At 45.3% G+C, this 17,344-nt stretch overlaps 1 protein-coding gene across 4 annotated transcripts in view; it reads right to left on the bottom strand.

The window, feature by feature from the left end:
* The window catches only part of cntn5 (contactin 5), an 80,730-nt gene extending 79,588 nt beyond the window's left edge, over nucleotides 1–1,142 (bottom strand). For all 4 annotated transcript variants that reach the window (XM_086125832.1, XM_086125830.1, XM_086125833.1 and 1 more), the window contains exon 1: nucleotides 849–1,142. The gene's annotated coding sequence lies outside the window, so the exon portion shown is untranslated. The remainder of the gene's footprint in view (nucleotides 1–848) is intronic.
* Between the last annotated feature and the right edge of the window lie 16,202 nt (nucleotides 1,143–17,344).

A 17,344-nucleotide genomic window follows, 5' to 3' on the forward strand; every position in this document is an offset into this window, starting at 1 on the left:
AACTGCAAGTACAATAATAAACACGCTGTTGAGTTGATTAGCCTTTTCGTTTTGTGTCTCATTGCATGGAACGGATTGGGCCGGCAATTCAGGCTCCTTGGTTTCACATTCAAGAGTCTTCAATCTTTTATTACGAATTTTGGCGGGGCCGGCGCTTGCACTTGTAAAACGTCTCTCCATTATACATGAAAAAAAGCCACAAGAGAGCAGGAGGAGGATTTCTTGGTAGCACGCACGCGCGTATACACTTTTCTTTTGACTTGTTGGCCTTGGCCAAGTTCTGTCAAGCTACCACCGCTTGACTGAATGATGGCTGGCACGGGCTAACACCTCATATCGAAAGAAAAATCAATGCCAAGTGACCAAAAAATAAATAAATAAAAGGCTTTCTGTGCACGACCCTTAAAAAAAAAACCACAAGGCACCTAACATGGAACCCAAGCAGCAGCACTACAATCGACACAGCAAAGTCAAGCCTCAAAAAGCCATGAAATTGAATTCTAGGATGGACTTCAAGAGCACCTGCAAAAAGACAACCTGAGCGCTCTCATGGAGACTCATCTGCATTAATTGCACATCCAAGCCACTTTCATTGTGCGTGGAAGTGTTTGGAGGTGTGGATTTAAGTGGAAAATAATTGGCTGCGTGTGCTGGCTTTTCGATCCACATTTCCACTCGTTCATTCTACAACGAGCAAGTTCATTAACTCCAGACTGGAGCAGCAGGTCAAAAAAAAAACACACTCCTTCCTAAGATTAATATGACGGCGTAAGCAGTCATTTCTTCTTTTTGCTCGATTTGGATGGAAAACAAGTATAAACACGAGAGTCCACAGCGCTTCCACTCACCGGGAAAGCAGCGGTACGGTCCGCCTCCGTTCGCCGGGCTACTCGTCTCTTGTGCGAACCTCCTCCGCCGCCGCCGCCGCCGCCGCCACCGCCGTCGCCGCGTCCAGCTTCCAGCCAAGAAAATCTCCAGAGAAGTCCGACAAGCTGCTCAGCGGGTGCCGATATCCATTCCCGAAGCAGGAGAAGAGCCCTCATCCACTTTGGGTCCCGTTGTGGCGGTCTTAGTTCATTCAAGTCCGCTCGTTCGTCAGCTTCTCTCGCTGGAGCCCGCTGGAGTCCCACTGCAGGGTTGCATCCCAGCGGCGGATTGACTGACTGATTGAGGGAGGGAGGGAGGGATGAGAGGACGCTGGTCCTTCCCCTTTCTGCGAGTGAGGATGAGGAGTGGCATCCCGCACAACGCCTCTGGCCACTCCTTGTTGGCACCGCGAGATTTTCACGCTGATGATTGTGTTGTTGAAAACTAACATGGCCCCACTAGTCGAAACATGGAATATGTTTCCACTCGGGCGACACGCCGGCCTCACGGTGCAGAGGTGCGGGGTTCGACTTCCACTTCATTATCCAAGGTAGAAACGGATATTATTCTGAAAGGTTCTTCTTATTTCTGACTGACTCTTGAGGCATGTCAAGATGCCATACCATATTATTAGCCGAAGTTGCCGGGTATGGCAAACTACGGCCCGCGGGCCAAATCCGGCCCGCCGAAGGTTGGTACACAATTAAGGTTCGATGTTAACAAGTGCATTCATTTCATTTGGACTTGTAATGACAGGCATTTCAAAGCCAGGTGGCACAGTTACTTGAAGTTGCAGAGCATAGGGAGGAAGGGGGAGACGATACGGAAGCCCGCAGTAGCGCCAAGTCAAGCAAATCCCGTTCGATACGACGGAATAATGTACTCTTAAAGTCTGAAAAACGTACCAAAAAAATGCAAAATAATGCTTTTTAAATAAAGAAATCCAATTAATATTATGTCAAATTTCGTTCACCCTTTTGATCCGGCCCTCCATAATATTTTCTGGTTCTCATGTGGCCCTATGCAAAAAATAATTGCCCACCCCTGGGCTAATAGCTGCCCTTATAAATGATTACGATTCCCCTTACAAAGCAACAAAAACCCATACAACGGTTTACCGCGCATGCGCACATCATGCTTTATCAATCCGACCGTACGTAGCGGATGAAAAAAAATATACGATTGAAGAGTACTTTTGCTGGTTTGCCGTGACAATAGTAGCGATCGAATACGGCATTGTCGTTGGCTACCAGCAGGTGAGACGATCTGGATTTGAGCCAAAAAGGTCTTTGTGAAATAGGTTCAAAATTGTTTTTTCCCCCCGTATAAAAGTTGAAATACGCAGTAAATGCTTTGAAATGATAAAAAATACGTATAAAATACGGGAAAAACGTACAAGTTAACGGGTATGAGATGCTAATAGTCATGTATTGTTAATGTGAAAACCGCAAGTTAGCGCGAAGCTCGCTCTGCTCAATAGGCGGCGAGCGGCTCTTTATTTAGCATCATGGCGAGGTATTTACTTTATATTTGTTCTGTGGTGTCTATTGCGACAGTGACCATATTAGACTGTTGTCGATATCCCTATGCTTTTTGTACTGCTTGTAAAAGTATATAAAAATCCAACACATTTGTTGTTGTAACAATCTAGTTTTCAGACAAAATTAAAATAGCTGTGGCTAGCAATACTAGCTAATATTACCACCGTAAACGAGCCAACATTAGCCCCGGCTGCTCGCATAACGTTTTCATAACGAAGGCCTATTAGAGTGGTATATTGATCGATTATCTTTTTATGGAATGTACACCCAATTAAAAAACAAAAAGTGGTGATAAACACAGCCGCTGAGCAGCAATGTTGCTTCAAGCATCGCTCGTGAATCCTTCCGCAGTCCCAAAACATGATTTTTAGCTTTTTTGAAAATTAAGTTGTCCAGAGGCATAAAAGGGAAGTACGCCATGTGCACCGCCTCCTACCCAAAGTCAGCTGGGAGAAAACAGTCCAAGCGTGGAGAGTCTCTGTCAATGAAATGCAAGGCCAGTCAATTACACCTCTCTGACAGCGCTGTTGTCTTTGTACAAGATTTTAAAAAATTATGTTGTACAGGCTACAATAAATCCATTATTTTATGCAAAATCCAGACTGCGTGTGTAGTATTTATTTTCCTTTTGATTAAGGTCAAACGCGTCACATTATTCCTTTCTAAATGAAACATTGTGGCTGCGCACATGCTCTGACCTTCAAATTACACGCCGCAGGCGGAACGCATCATGTTTCCTTGCAGTAGTACACCTCAAAGAAACCCCCCCCCCCCCATATTTTATTCCTAAATGAGTCGCAACAGGATGAGCATTTTTCTCCATGTAATCCAGGCCCTTAAAAGTGCCAGCATGTCTGTTTTTATACTCTCTTCTTTCGGGATTAGAGGGGATTCGTTAGCATTTGCAAAGTGACGGACCCATATGGGATTTAATGTCTTTGCTGGACACTTTGCCAAAACTCATCCTGAGAAATTACCAGTGACGATGCTATGTTTTACCTATTAATTTATTAATAAATGATAGAAGTCGAGATTTGCGCAGGGGGTTGGGGGGTGGGGCTGGGGGGGGGGGGGGGGGGGGGGGGGTAAAAATAGACAAAATTTCCCACGTGAATTTAAATGCAACAGTCATGCACTGCCACCCTCAAGAGACAGCTAACATAATTGAAAACTTAAAAAAAAAGTTTTTAACAAGCTTCTGAATCCATCCATGCTCGTAATAGTCTCGCAAAAATAGGACTTTTTTTTTTCAAGGTAGTGTTATTTCATTTTCTTTTCAGCGTGACCTTAATATTCTTTTGTAGACTCTGCAAGCTGCCGTGTCAAACTCATTTTCATCACAGGCCCCCGTTGTCGTTATGGGTTCCCTCGGAGGGATATTAAGACTGGGAGACTCATATGAAAGTAAAACCTCATCAGATACTTACGCATACACAATTACCTCTGCATTTCATTGTTACTGCATGGATGGATGGACCTAATATATATATATATATATATATATATATATATATATATATATATATAAATATTAGGAGGAGTCGTATGAGGTGGCTCGGGCATCTGGTTCAAATGCCTCCCTGGTGAGGTGATCCGAGAGGAGACCCTGGAGGAACCAGAATATGAATCCCGGCCGGCCTCTGGATCTCCACGGAAGGGTTGGATGACGTGCAGGAAAGTCCGGGCTTTCCTGTTCAAGCTGCTGCCCCCCTGAGACCCGGCCCTGGATAAGTAGGAGAAAATGCATGGATGGATGGAGTCATAGAAAACAGTTCATAACCAAATACTGAAGGATACATCTGGATCAATTCATATCATAAATGGATTTTGGTGGGGCGAGATATTGGCCATCTGTAAAAAGTGAAGCAAAAACTGCCATTTCGTTTTTCGGCTGACGTCAGCACACTGTGTTTTAGGGGGCCACAAAAAAAGTATGGCGGACCAGATCTGGCCCTTGGGTTGATGTTTGATAGCTGTACTCTACAAGCCTGCCAGTCCACATTTTACGCTACCTTTGCGTCTCTTTCAAACACATCAGAAGAGGCGGCGAAGTGGCACACGAGCCGCCCGTCATTAGCGCTAACTGGAGGCATCCAGTCGAGATCCGTTGCCTCCCTTTCTGGTCTCACTTAACAAGCTCCCATTGCTTCCTCTCGTCTCTAAAGTGTTTGACTGACATCATGGAGCTAACAGCCTATCTTTGTCCGCCATCATTAATTAAACAGTGCCCGTGACGGAGTGCACTTCCTATTGCACAAATAATCAATTCCGGCGCTTTCCCCTCTTATCAGCCAGTAGATGCCATCTTTTGAGAAGCGATAATTGGGGGTGATTTTTTTTTTTTTTTTTTTTTGGTTTAACGGCGCTGGTTGTCAGCACTGATATCCTTTGAGAGTTTTGCACATAACACCACAGTCCGCATTGTTCCCTGTGTCTTTGCTCAGTAGTGAGTGAGGATGCCACTTTAATAGTCTTGCAGATGAAAACGGTGTTGCGTTGGTGCCGCGCGCCAAAGCTGCACCATTAATTGCATCGTCGCCCTTTGAAAGGATATTCTCGGTGGGGCAAACGCCACAGACAAGTAAAAAAAAACAAAAAAACGGATGAATCGTTTTAAACCGGACGGCCTTGGGGAATCCGAAACTCAAAATCTTGAGTCCACGATTTTCTGTTTACAGCCTTTTAATTGGCAACTGGAGTTCTGAGTCAAGCGGAGGAGTTCAGATTCTTCAGGTCTTCTTCATGAGCTTGGAAAACGGTCAGACTCTCGAGATATGCAGTCAACCCTCGCCGGGTCGCAGTTCAGGACTCATTCCTGGCCTGGTTTTCCAAGCAACCGAAGAGGACGCTGAGGTCTGAAGTTTCATGCCGAGACTGCTGTTCGCCAGGAAAAGATCTGAAAGTCAAGTAGTGGAAACAAACATCTTTCCCCCGACAAATTGGGCATGGCTTGAGTCGACCAGATGATCCTGACCTCCATTTTACAGTACATCTACGGCGACAGTATTTTGCAGCTACTTGATATTTGTGTGACGGTGGCTCCATCCAGCCAAGGTAAAGATGAGATGAGGGGGAAGTTTTTCACACAAAAATAAACCGTATGCCTTCCCCAAAGCTAGATGAACACCAAACCCAGCGCGCCACATTCATTTAGCATTTCTGCACATTCGAGCACACACAAAGTTCCTCGCGGTGTTTGCTCATTGCTGCTGACTCAAACAATCCCTTGCAGGTTTTGGAGTGTTACTGTGTCATCAGTGTGACACATCACACACATAACTTCATTACAGACGACCGCAGAAACGACAACAACAGCAATTATCTTTGCATAGGGAGTCACGGTTGTATCCGCTTTCGCGCTGCCATCCCGGCAAATTGGCACATGAGAGGCCCCACATCAATGTTGCAATGCTGACATTTATCTGCCATTAAGAACGGACCGGCCGGAGCGCGCGTTTGCAGAGCTGTTGCAGCTCTTCACGAGGTGGCAACGTTGGCGGTTTTCAATACAGAGGGCTCAGGCCAGCGAAGACGGAATTCACGAAATGGATTGCGTGGCTTTTGCAGAGCGCTAAGCGCTAATAAACGAAGCAAACGGATGGCGTGTAATTCACCAAGCACGCTCAGTGGTGACATGCGGCAATAAGTTCAAGGCGCTATCAGCGGCCGCAGTTCATTCTTTGTGGATTTAGCCCTGAGTATCCGGTGATAAATGTCAGAAGCTGGCAAATTTGCTGAAACCGGTACGTGACATTCAAGCGAGTTAGCTGGGACATTCTGGAATTGCCGCCTTAGCTGGTCAATGCGAAAGGCGCTTCAGTTGGGCTTCCCCAATTGTTCGGCAATTGGCAACTGATTGAAAATGCATAATTCCACAATATACAGGAAAAATCAACGGTTCTCGAATCACGTTTTCTTCAATAGAGTAGGTTTCATTAAACAGCCAACTAATTACAGTGCTCGATGCGAGCTGGTAGTCTGACCTACAAGCGCTTGTTTAAGAGGCATGAAAAATTCAGTAAAGGTCACAAATTGAGCATTGTTGTTTGGCTTTGGTGTAGTTTACCTACTAAGTGTCACATGAAATATTAAAAGCTAAGCAGGGTACGCTAACTTCAGGCTCAGCATCCGTTATTCGGGCCATGCTTCTCCTTCCAACATGATGAGCCTGTCACGCGGTTTATAGCGGGGTGTTAGCTACAAGATGACAGCAGCCACCCGTAATTAAAGCGCCGTGTGTTTTGTCGGCAGGTTATAAATTAGATCCTGACAGAAGGGTTGGCTTGTGGGAAGCAACTTTCTCCCAACTTGATCTTCAAAGTTCTGAACATCGCAAGACAGCGACAGTAAATCCTCAAACGCGATTTTTTTTATTTTTTTTAACGTTCAATAGTAAAACATGAAAACTAAACACCTTCTCCAGGGGAATAGGCAATAAGCCTTACGGCGAATAGTGAAGAAAAAGCGAATTACTGTATTTTCTGCACTATAAGGCGCTTCGGAGTATAAGGCGCACCTTCAATGAATGGCCTATTTTAGAACTGTTTTCAAAAATCGGGCGCACCACATTATAAGGCGCATAGAATAGAAGCTACAATAGTGGATGCGGTTGCGTTATGCATCCACAAGATGGAGCTACGCTAAAGGAATACAATACAATACAGCTTGTTTTATATAGCGCTTTCACAACCGCTGCAGCTGTCACAAAGCGCTTTACAGAACATTTAAAATACTACGTCCAACAAATCAGAATATTGCTCCATATATAAGGCGTTTCGGATTATAAGGCATACCATCGGTTTTTGAGAAAGTAGAATGCTTTTGGGTGCGCCTTATAGTGCGGAAAACATAGGACACCCACCACGGTACACTCATACCGTACATCTCTGGCTAAACTTAGCTTCGCTAGCTGTCAATAGCCTTCCTATTAGCAGCGCGGTGCGTTCCACAAATAGACAATGCAAATCGGTGAATTCGTGATTAGCTAACCACAAATTAGTGGGGGTTCCCCGGAATTGAATATAAGTCTGCGTACTTCATGTAACTTTGCGTCGCGTTCTTGTTGAGGCGGCTTCTCGGTTTAGAAGGAGCATCTCCGAATAAATGTCACTCATTTGAGATTTGCGGAACTGAGATCGGTTGAGGTTCAGCAACAAAATTGTCTTTCCTGTCTTCAAGCGCCGATGAAAGAGTATGACAAATTTTCAGTCAAATGGCCAGACGGCATTTGGCAGATTCCACACTATTTAAACGCCGACAGTGTTCCAGTGCATACTTAAGATGAAAAAAAAAACAACAACAACAACACGTACGGTATGAGCAGCGCAAAATGTCCCTTACATAATCCTTCCACACGGACGCTTTCACACTTCCAGCCAACAGAAATATCTTGACATCTGTGACGGGCGACGCATTGACAGAAAATTCTATGGGGAAGGCAAACTTCAACCTTTCAGACGTGTGAAGCTTCTTCACCAGCGGCAGTCAGAGATGGGGAAAACAATTCGCGGGGGTGCTGGAGCCTATCCCAGCTGTCTTCGGGCAGTAGGCGGGGGACACCCTGAACCGGTTGCCAGCCAACCGCAGGGCACACAGAGACGAACAACCATCCGCGCTCACATGTACACCTAGTGACAATTTAGAGTGTTCAATCAGCCTACCATGCATGTTTTTGGAATGTGGGAGGAAACCGGAGTCCCCCGGAGAAAACCCACACAGGCCCAGGGAGAACATGCAAACTCCACACTGGGAGGCCGGAGCCGGAATCGAATCCTGCACCTCTGCACCAAGAGATCGACGCGCTAACCACTGGACCACCATACGGCAAAGTGCAATGCAAAAATAAAAATCCAACCAAGCCTAGGGATCTCAAATCAAAGCGAAATATGCTTGCTCATTCTCTGCCAAAGTATTTCTTCTTACCAGGCAGGCTATGACTTTCACTTCCTCCAAGCATTTTTTTTCCCCTCCAAGTCGTCACTGAGGTTGTACTAAGGGTATCAATTTAGCTGAAAATGAAAAGTACTGTTATGAAAGAGCTGTAGCTAGCATTACTGTTTGTTCAAATTACTATATTATTACGCTTGCTGTTACTTTATTTGAAGATTTTTTTTTTCCTCATTCACTCAGCAGCTAATTTTGCTTGAATTAAGTACCGCATTTCATTTGTTCAGCCAAATGTCCGGAATATGGCAAAGATGCACTGCGGCATGTTGAACCAAAGTGGACCGTAAGAGTGTCTGTTGAGATGTGTGCACGTCAGAGTGTTATTATTTGTCAAGCGTGTCTGTCTTTGGGCGTTTTAAGTGCGGGCTAAGAATTGACGTTTACACTGGTGCAGATGGCGCGTGGCATTAACATGCTGAGCGAATGCGAGCAATTCATATTTATTGCTCAACAGATGCTGACTATATAGGCGGCGGTAAATTACAATTTGTTTGCTAGACGGATGCTTTTCATTATTGGGCGCGTCAACATCTGCCGGGTTCGACTTACGCAGCTGCATCGAGTCACTTTGAGGGATATTCCTAATTGGGGCATGCGGGAAATAACAATTGAGCAAAAAAGTTGGGACTGTAAGAGTCTCCATTAAAATGAACCAAAGGCTTAAATGTATAAAACCCCAATCAGTGGAGCTTTTAAAAAAAATCACATTATGGAGGTTGATCAGGAGTGATGGCCATAAAAGCACAGAGGCCAATGTTTTATTCATCAATGACCGTTGCTGTTTACTTCAGCAAATTTGGGGAAACCACCGGGCTATGAAACACATCAAACGATGCGCCTTCAGGGGGGGCGGCCATCTGCCTAATTATTAACCAGCATTTGCATCAACACAATGTCAACCAAACAATGCAAACACAGTCAGCGCAACGCCATCGATGCACATTACCGCACACATTGCATTCAAGTGCCCACCCTATCGGCTATAAAAGGTTGCATTAATAATTCAAGCGTTGCAATGATAGCGTGAATGAAAAAATAAAACTCGAGTTCAGTCATGTACAGTAAATACGTCTGACAAGTATGGGGCAATCAAATGGAAAAAAACATAAGTGCGGTGCTCACAGAGCATGCCTTCATATGTCGCATTTGTCAAGACCAGCCTTTTATTTTATTTTTTTTAACACCACTGCACAAACATTGCAATGCGTAATCTCGAAACGTCATATATCCGTATTTGGGATGGGCGAGTACCGATACCAGGGATCAATATAGAGACCTTACTTTAAGGTATTGGGTAATGTGGAGACCGCCAATACTAGCCGCCGATACTTAAGGCAAAAAAAAAAAAAAAAAAAAAAAAAAAAAAAAAAGAAAACCATCGAGTAAGCCCCTCAGTTCTGATTTCAAGACAGAATACAAAATATCTCCGTCTTTTTAGGGGGGTTTCTCTCGCGCTTTGCTTAACCGACTCGTAAAGTTGGCCATCTGCCTGAGCGACCACACAGAGCTGTCTGCCTGAAAAATTGCGCGCGGCGTACCCCGCTGAAACACGCGGCGCATTTATCAGCGCTTGTGCCAGCAGAAGGCTTGCGCCACCAATCATCGACCTTCCCCATCACAATCCCCCGCCGCAGACAGTCGGTGCGCCGCTGTCACCGATAATACAGTACGACTTCATTCAGCTGGAATGGCAAATCGGCATCATAATTACCGAGGCGTAATCGTATCCCGCAGCAATGAGTGTCACCGGAGAAGTGCCATTTGCTGGACGGCGTGACCGATTGGTCGGTCAACAGCAGGATGGCTCGATCGCAGATTTTCAAGGCCGTAGCATGTGATTTGAAAAAGGTTGTGCCTACTGGTGGAATCGTGCGCGGTGCTGTCCCGTAGATGATCAACAATGCAAAACCAAAATGATTTCTGTTGCTGACCTGTGAGACGCAACATAGTCATTACTGATGCACAGAAGAAGAGAGAGTAGCAAGAAATGCTAGGAGCTAGGCTAACTGTCAGCTTGCCTGATAACTGCGGCATATTATGCAAACTCTTGATCATTGCTGCTGCCGTAACTGAAGAAAGTTCTTCCTCAGTCGGGACCTCGGCATCAACGTCCGGAACTAAGAGGAGCTCAGTCGACGAGGTTGCGTAAAACAGGTCATTGCCTTCTTCTTCGCGCCTTGTTTCCATCTTACCGTTTTACGAACCCTGACGAAAGCAACAGTTGGCTACGTTGGCAAGCATTCGTCGCTCAGCGCGACACGGGCGAAACACACAATGAGATGATCACTCAGCATAACCTTTCGGAGACATCTGAGAACCGCAAGCCCGGGAAAAAAAATGTTGACGTTTGACCCGACTGTCTGTTTTTATTTGCAAAATATTCTGTCGGAGAATCCCCACTGTTCCAAAGGTGGGTGTATTTTTTAGTCGCCGAAGGACAAAAATAAATAAAAAGAAGGCTTTGCAGATACTGTCATTCACATTCCTTCCGGGAGGATTCCTCATCTCCCGTGAGGCGTCCCATTTGTCCCGGAGTAATTCATTACTCGTTCACCCGGTAGTGACAACAACTCAATTCCATCTGGCTCCACTGGCTCCTGGGGGGGGGGGGGAGTCCTTATTATTCCGAACCCGGAATAATAAGGACCGCCAGCAGGAAACATATTTGCTCACCGATTACCCCGGTAACAATGCCATGATTGATTTGTGTTTGGATTATTCTCGTGTCAGCGGGCCGCCAAGAGCCTCCTTAATGGAAGACGCGGCCCTCTTTCTACCTGGTGTCGATGTTCCGAATCACCGGAGATAAAAGGAGGCACGTAGCGGAGGCGGCAAACGTCGTCGGAGCCAGCGGTGACAATCGCGGCGAGCCAAGAGCGTCACGCTGAGTCGTTGGCCGACACATGAAAGTCGGCATGGGTCGACAAAGAGGAGCTCAGTCGTCAAGGTTAGGAAGACGACAGAATTGTCTGCGTGGGTATCAGCTAAGCCGAGACATCGAATTTGGCTCACGGCTTTTGTTTTATTTTCTTCATCAGTTTGCAAGAGTCAGGATCTTTTGCAAGACAGCCCGGGGAGCTCGGGTCACGGGTTGCTTTTCATCTATTGACATGTTTAAAGGCAAATGTTAACCGTTTGTTAAAGTTGAGGGATTGGAGGGAAAACAAAAGCGCTTGCAAAGGCGAGGTAACAACAAATAACGAGAATATTAACGAAATGTCAAGAGTCCAATTTCACGAAGCAAAACGAGAGCAAGATCAAAAGCTAAAATAATATCAGTACTTACAAGTGAGAGACTCGAGAGCGACATCAACGATGACGAGACCGAGAGGTCTAGAAAACGACACTTCAGCACGAGCGAGCAAACAAGGTCAATAATCCGACAGAGACCTGGCGATGAAGCAGTCCTTAAATACATGGCTAACTTGATGAAAATTTTGGCAGCAGGTGTGCACGCTGGAGGGAAAGCCCCCCCCCCACCCCGCCACCTGCTGGAGACACACAAGAAGAGGATCATGACATTTCCATTGGATTGTTATATCCAGCACGCAAGCAATAATCGTGAGGATAAGCGGTTGCGTTAACGGATGGATGGTTATTTATGGGCTAAAAACATTTTTCATGATTACTGGCCTGCCAGTGTCCAAAATATTTTTCTTTAAAATGTCATGGGTTATTGTAATTCATCTGAGCAAGACGTCTACTGATTATGAGCTTAAAAAATTGTCCACGGGCAAGGTATCTATTGTTGAATTTGAAGTATGTGCACAGTTTTGTTTTTTTTAACCCTCTTGACCAGTCTGAGCGCTGTAACAATTATCTTTAAACTTACCAAAGTGAAGCCTTCATGCGTCACCTTTTTTGGGAAAAGCACAAAAAGGTTCATGTTGAGTTTTGCTTTCACACCAGACGTAAAACTTGAATCCAGCTTCAATTTACCGCCGCTGTTGACTTGTGCTACAAATGATGGCGACCACAAACAAATCTGCTTCCCGTTGCAAATGATGGCTTTGTCGGCGCAGTTGCAGTCCAATTTGACTCACAAGAAACCAAGAAGTAGCTGCGTGCAAATTGTGGGTCTGTTTGATAACGTATAAATGCCGTGTGAAGACGGTCCAGATAGAAGCACTCCTTTCAATGCTATCCACCAAAAAATATATATATATTTTGTCATCAGGGCTCGATGAAAACACACATAAAGCACTTAGGTCATTGCGTGCATTATTTTATTTTTTTTTACCGGTCTTGTTGTTTACTTCTCAGAGGACATTTGGGAACGCGAAAGTGCCCCTGCGGACATAAGCGATATTTCATCCCACATGTTGTAAGTTTTGCAGCAGCACAAACTCAAAGACACGCTGATATTGAGGACTTTTCGAATGGGTCGCGCGCACCCCACTGTCGCCTGCACTCACCCAGGGTGCGGCTTCAGAGGCCAGCTGCCGCGGATCCGCCTGACAGCTGGGCAAATATTGGCGTCCTTTCCCCTGCAGGGGGGCGAGAGACCGACGCCGCATATCCCGGAGCCACACTTTGAAAGCACCCTTGATCACACAATTACGCCGCTCGAGATAAATACGCGCAAGACATGACTTTCCCCGCGGTACCCGTCACTTTGCGTTAACATTTAACAACTCAGCTTTCATCCCGATTGAGTTTCAGAAGAATTAACGCTGCTGATCAACTAATTGGAAAATGAATGATTACAACGAAGAACGAAGCTTATTTTGCAGGCAAACGCAGATTTTAATTCCTGATCAGATTGCGCAAGACTATCAGAAGTGATTACGCCGTATTAGTAGTCAAGTGGCTATTTCACTTTGCATCATTTTCTCTCCACGATAGCAAATATCTCATCTCTTTTTATTTATTTTTTGGCATCTTGGATGTGCTCCAGCTCTGCTCGAATTGATTAACGGTGGCTTTAATTCCACAGGAATGCTGACATGCTGCTTGGCGAAAAGCGTGTCCTGAAAACATGCTCCTTAACTCCTCTCATCACCACGACGGCCGTTCTACGCAATTTAATGAATAAGTCATCGGGAGGTGATCGTGATTGATGTGACGGAAATAAACAAGCGCCTGGACTCAGCGTGCTCACCGGATGGTTAGCTTAGCTACTTGGTATTCCGTTTGCACTTTAAATCCAATTTTCAGATTATTTGAAATTGAGCAGATGTCCTACAGATTACCTTATAAGAAATCCATTAGCAGCTCTAAACTGAGAGATGGATCATTAGTTCATGTTCCTCCATCCATTTTCTACAGCATTCCGGGGTCGGGTCGCGGGGGCAAAAGCTCGAGCAGGGAAGCCCAGACTTGCCTCTCCCCAGCCACTTCTTCCAGCTCGTCCCAAGGGATCCCAAACCGTTCCCAGGCCAGACGGCAGACATAGTCTCTCTAGTGTGTCCTGTTTCGTCCCCTGGTGTCCGTGTAGAAGAACTGCACCGCCAAACCTGTTACTGGCCTTCACAGCCTTTTGAAAGCCAAACTGTGGAGGCAAAATCCTGCCTGCCTCACCTCACACATTATCTGCGGTTTCACGCGATCAACTAAAACAATTATGTATGTGTAATTATGTATGTATTATGTATTATACAAATATGAATTGCCTTAGCCTGATTATATCAAGTCAGAATGCATCTTGCAAGTAAGTGTCTTGTCATTGTAGCGGCATCGTTGGTGAAGTCTTGACAAATGACTCCCGCAAGATGGCTGACACCTTGACGTATGAGACACCCATTCAACGAGACATCCAGTGTAGGCCCTATACAGTATATCTATGCATCCACGTCTCCCTCATTTCCCTCCAAAAGGAAGCCACGCACCCCTTGACTCTACTTCCCGGTAAAGGAAGCCGGAACTGGAAGCTTACCTCTGCTATTTCAAAATGACGACATGTGTAAATCCGCTAAATCAGTTCAACCATTCATTGAATGTACTTTAAAACTTTAAAGTACTTTAAAAGAATAATGCGCTATGTTCTTTTCAACTTGGCCTAAAAAGTGAAGGAGGGGAAAAAAAATAAAGATTTATGGCCTGGGGAACAAGACAAAACGGCTGTTGGCAATTAGCATAAATAAGACAGCAGGTTGACTTGCCGACTAAAGGCCATGCGTGAGGCTCTCTTGAAAAGACACCTCATGGGGTAATCTGCATTTTTAGACTTAAAGAGGACGCATTATGGAAATTGGGTTTCTTTTAATGGCCTGTATACAAATAGTTGGCTCTCTGGAGGGTCTGCCCAGCCTTCTAGTATTGTAAAAACAATCAGATAATGTCTTTTGTGATCTGCCTGTGTCTACGGGGTGAAATGAATGGCATACAGGTTATGTTGATATTGGAAAAAAAAATGCACCAGAAGTGCAAATGTACATCCACATGCAGGAAAGGCTGTATCACTTCCATGAACGACCCATGCTAAACTTAGCTCCTCACCAGCATACAGAACAAAGCTAGTCTGTAAATCAATATGTATCGCGACAACTTGCTTCCTTGATACCAATTACTGTACGATTTGCCTATTTTGATAAGCTTTTGATGGCATCTTGTTGCATCTTTGGGCACTTCTGAAAGAGCACAAAATGCAAATAGGTGAGTTTTTCAGCAAACTACATGAGGATGAGGTCCACAAAAAACATGACTAGGTGAATTTGTCAGGAACAAACCAACCATTAACAGATGTTAGTTGACTGTAATTCTACATCCTTTGGGCTATTTTCATCAAGCGACGTCACAAACATGCCACCAAAGACATCTGGAACTGATTTAAAATGTGTGTGGGGGGGGGGGGGGGGGTAGCAAGCATAATACGTCTCCTTTAAAAGGCATCTCGAATATGCAAACTCATGATGGGGTCCATCTTGAGCAGTAATTTCACAGCGAAAGGTAATAAGCTCTTCTAAGAGAGGAGAATTCACAGAGAGCCAAGCTGTTCAAATGGCTCCAAGTTGCATTTGTGCCCTCAGAGAGACACTTTCGGATTAATAAGTATGGCTTTAAACTCATATTAAGGCTTTTAATGGGTGAAAAAGCAGTCATTATGGGTTGTTATAAAGCGTGAAAGTAGGCAGGGTGCCGTAGAGGACCGCTGTCGATCGGTCTGTTGGAGGCGTAATCTCAGCACAGGTCGGCAGTCGTGCGGGGCGACCTGAAGGTGAAAGTCTTGAGAGCCAACATCAATCACTGCTGAGGGAAAAGTGGTCCAAACGGTGTTTACATGGCCACGGAGGGCCGGACCGCAACAAATGTGGCGCCCTACTTTTTCGAAACTTAAAACGGCGAGCGTCAGGGGTCGTCTATGGCGTCATGTGATTGACGGGACTACTTGGGTACGATTGACACTTTTCACATTTACATGTTAAGGTAACCACGCTTTGACGGATTGATGGACTGATTGAAATTTGAGGAGATTTGTCTCATAAGACGACAAACTTGTGCCTCACTTTGTTAGTTTCAGGGTTCAAACCCATCTCCTGCAATTTTAAAGAGCAGATGGTTTGGATGCAGCCTTTGACTACAAGCGACGGAGCCCAAACTCACATCTGCCTCATCCAGAAAATCGGAATCGTAATTCTTCCCGTTGAACGATGGTGCAGTTTTTCAGTTGAACAATAACACCCGCATTAAAACCAACTATGAGAGCGGTCTGCTCATGTAAAGTGACTTCAGGGTTTGTTTGTTTGTTTTTTTTTGGAAAGGAGGCGAGGGTGGCACGATGCTATTGAGCTCATCCTTGCAGTTGGGATGTCCTGGGTTGAACTCTGGCCCTTCATGAATTAAGTGGCGTTTACTTTGATACCAAAAAAATAAAAAAAAATCCAAGATCTTCCAAGATATTACACCTTTGTTGAAAACAAAAATTGGCGCTACACATGGAGTTTCTGGTTCATTGTCTGAAGGATTATGAGTGGTCTTTGGGAGGGTGGGAATAGACCATTTTCACAAACCCCTGATCTAAAATGTTTACGACTTTCCTCCCTTCATCAAGCGACTCCCAATCTCACCCTTCTGCGTTTATTTTGTTTGTCTTCCTCCCTACCCCCCCACCCCCACCCCTCCTCATTTCAAGCTCAACCCGTTAGCTTTTGACGCCGCTCCAAAGGAATTACTCACCGTGACCTCTCAGCGCTCTGACAAGGTCACGAGCTTACGGTACCGCCTTTCTCGCCGCGTCTGTTCTCGACTCGTAATTGATCTGGTTAAGAAGCGCGCGGGAGGGAAGGTCACGGGTGGCCGCGGACACATGCTCTCCATCAGCGTGACACAGGCGGCGCCGCCATCTTTTTCGCCTACAGCCGCCCGTGATGAGCTACAATTAGTTTGCATGGCGACAAGCAAATTGGTGTTGTTATAAATATCCAGCGTTTTGTTATAATTTTGGGCGGCTGGCTAAAGTCAAGCCTCTCCTTTTGCACATAGTGCCGAGAAACAATAATCTATAGGGGTGTTCACACGGCAATATTTGCTCCAGTGCTACGCAGGGGCTGCCCCAGTAGAGCGTTCACACTTGCAAATTAGCTCCGGCGTAGCCCCGGAAAACAGCTTACACCGGACCAAATTTGATCCACCTCAGGGAGGTGGTTTAAAAATTTGCTCCAGAGCAAATGCTCGTTTGCGAAGCAGCACCGATGTAAATTGGCACGTGTGAACGCAACTGGGTTAAATATGCTCCAGAGCAAATGCTCGTGAAGAGTTGATTACGTACGGCGAGAATGCGTTGCTTTCGTGCTCTGTCGGACTTCCGTCATTTGTTTAATAACGACACGAGACTTGGCTGATCACATTGTAGCAAACACCTGTTGGGTTATACCATCTCAACTAGAATGGGGGTGGGGGGGGGGGGGGTAGTCCCCAAACGTTATCTTTCCTTTTGTCGGAGACTGGTTGTTTTTATAATTATTTTCCTGCATGCAAGAGATTGAAATTTATGAAAAGTGCATTCACACAATTTGTGTGGTGTTGGAGCAGGTTGTAAAATATTGTGGGAG

Source organism: Hippocampus guttulatus, chromosome 12, assembly GCF_054856545.1.
Source record: "Hippocampus guttulatus isolate MCC_2025c chromosome 12, RoL_Hgut_1.0, whole genome shotgun sequence".
NCBI classification, from domain to species: domain Eukaryota; kingdom Metazoa; phylum Chordata; class Actinopteri; order Syngnathiformes; family Syngnathidae; genus Hippocampus; species Hippocampus guttulatus.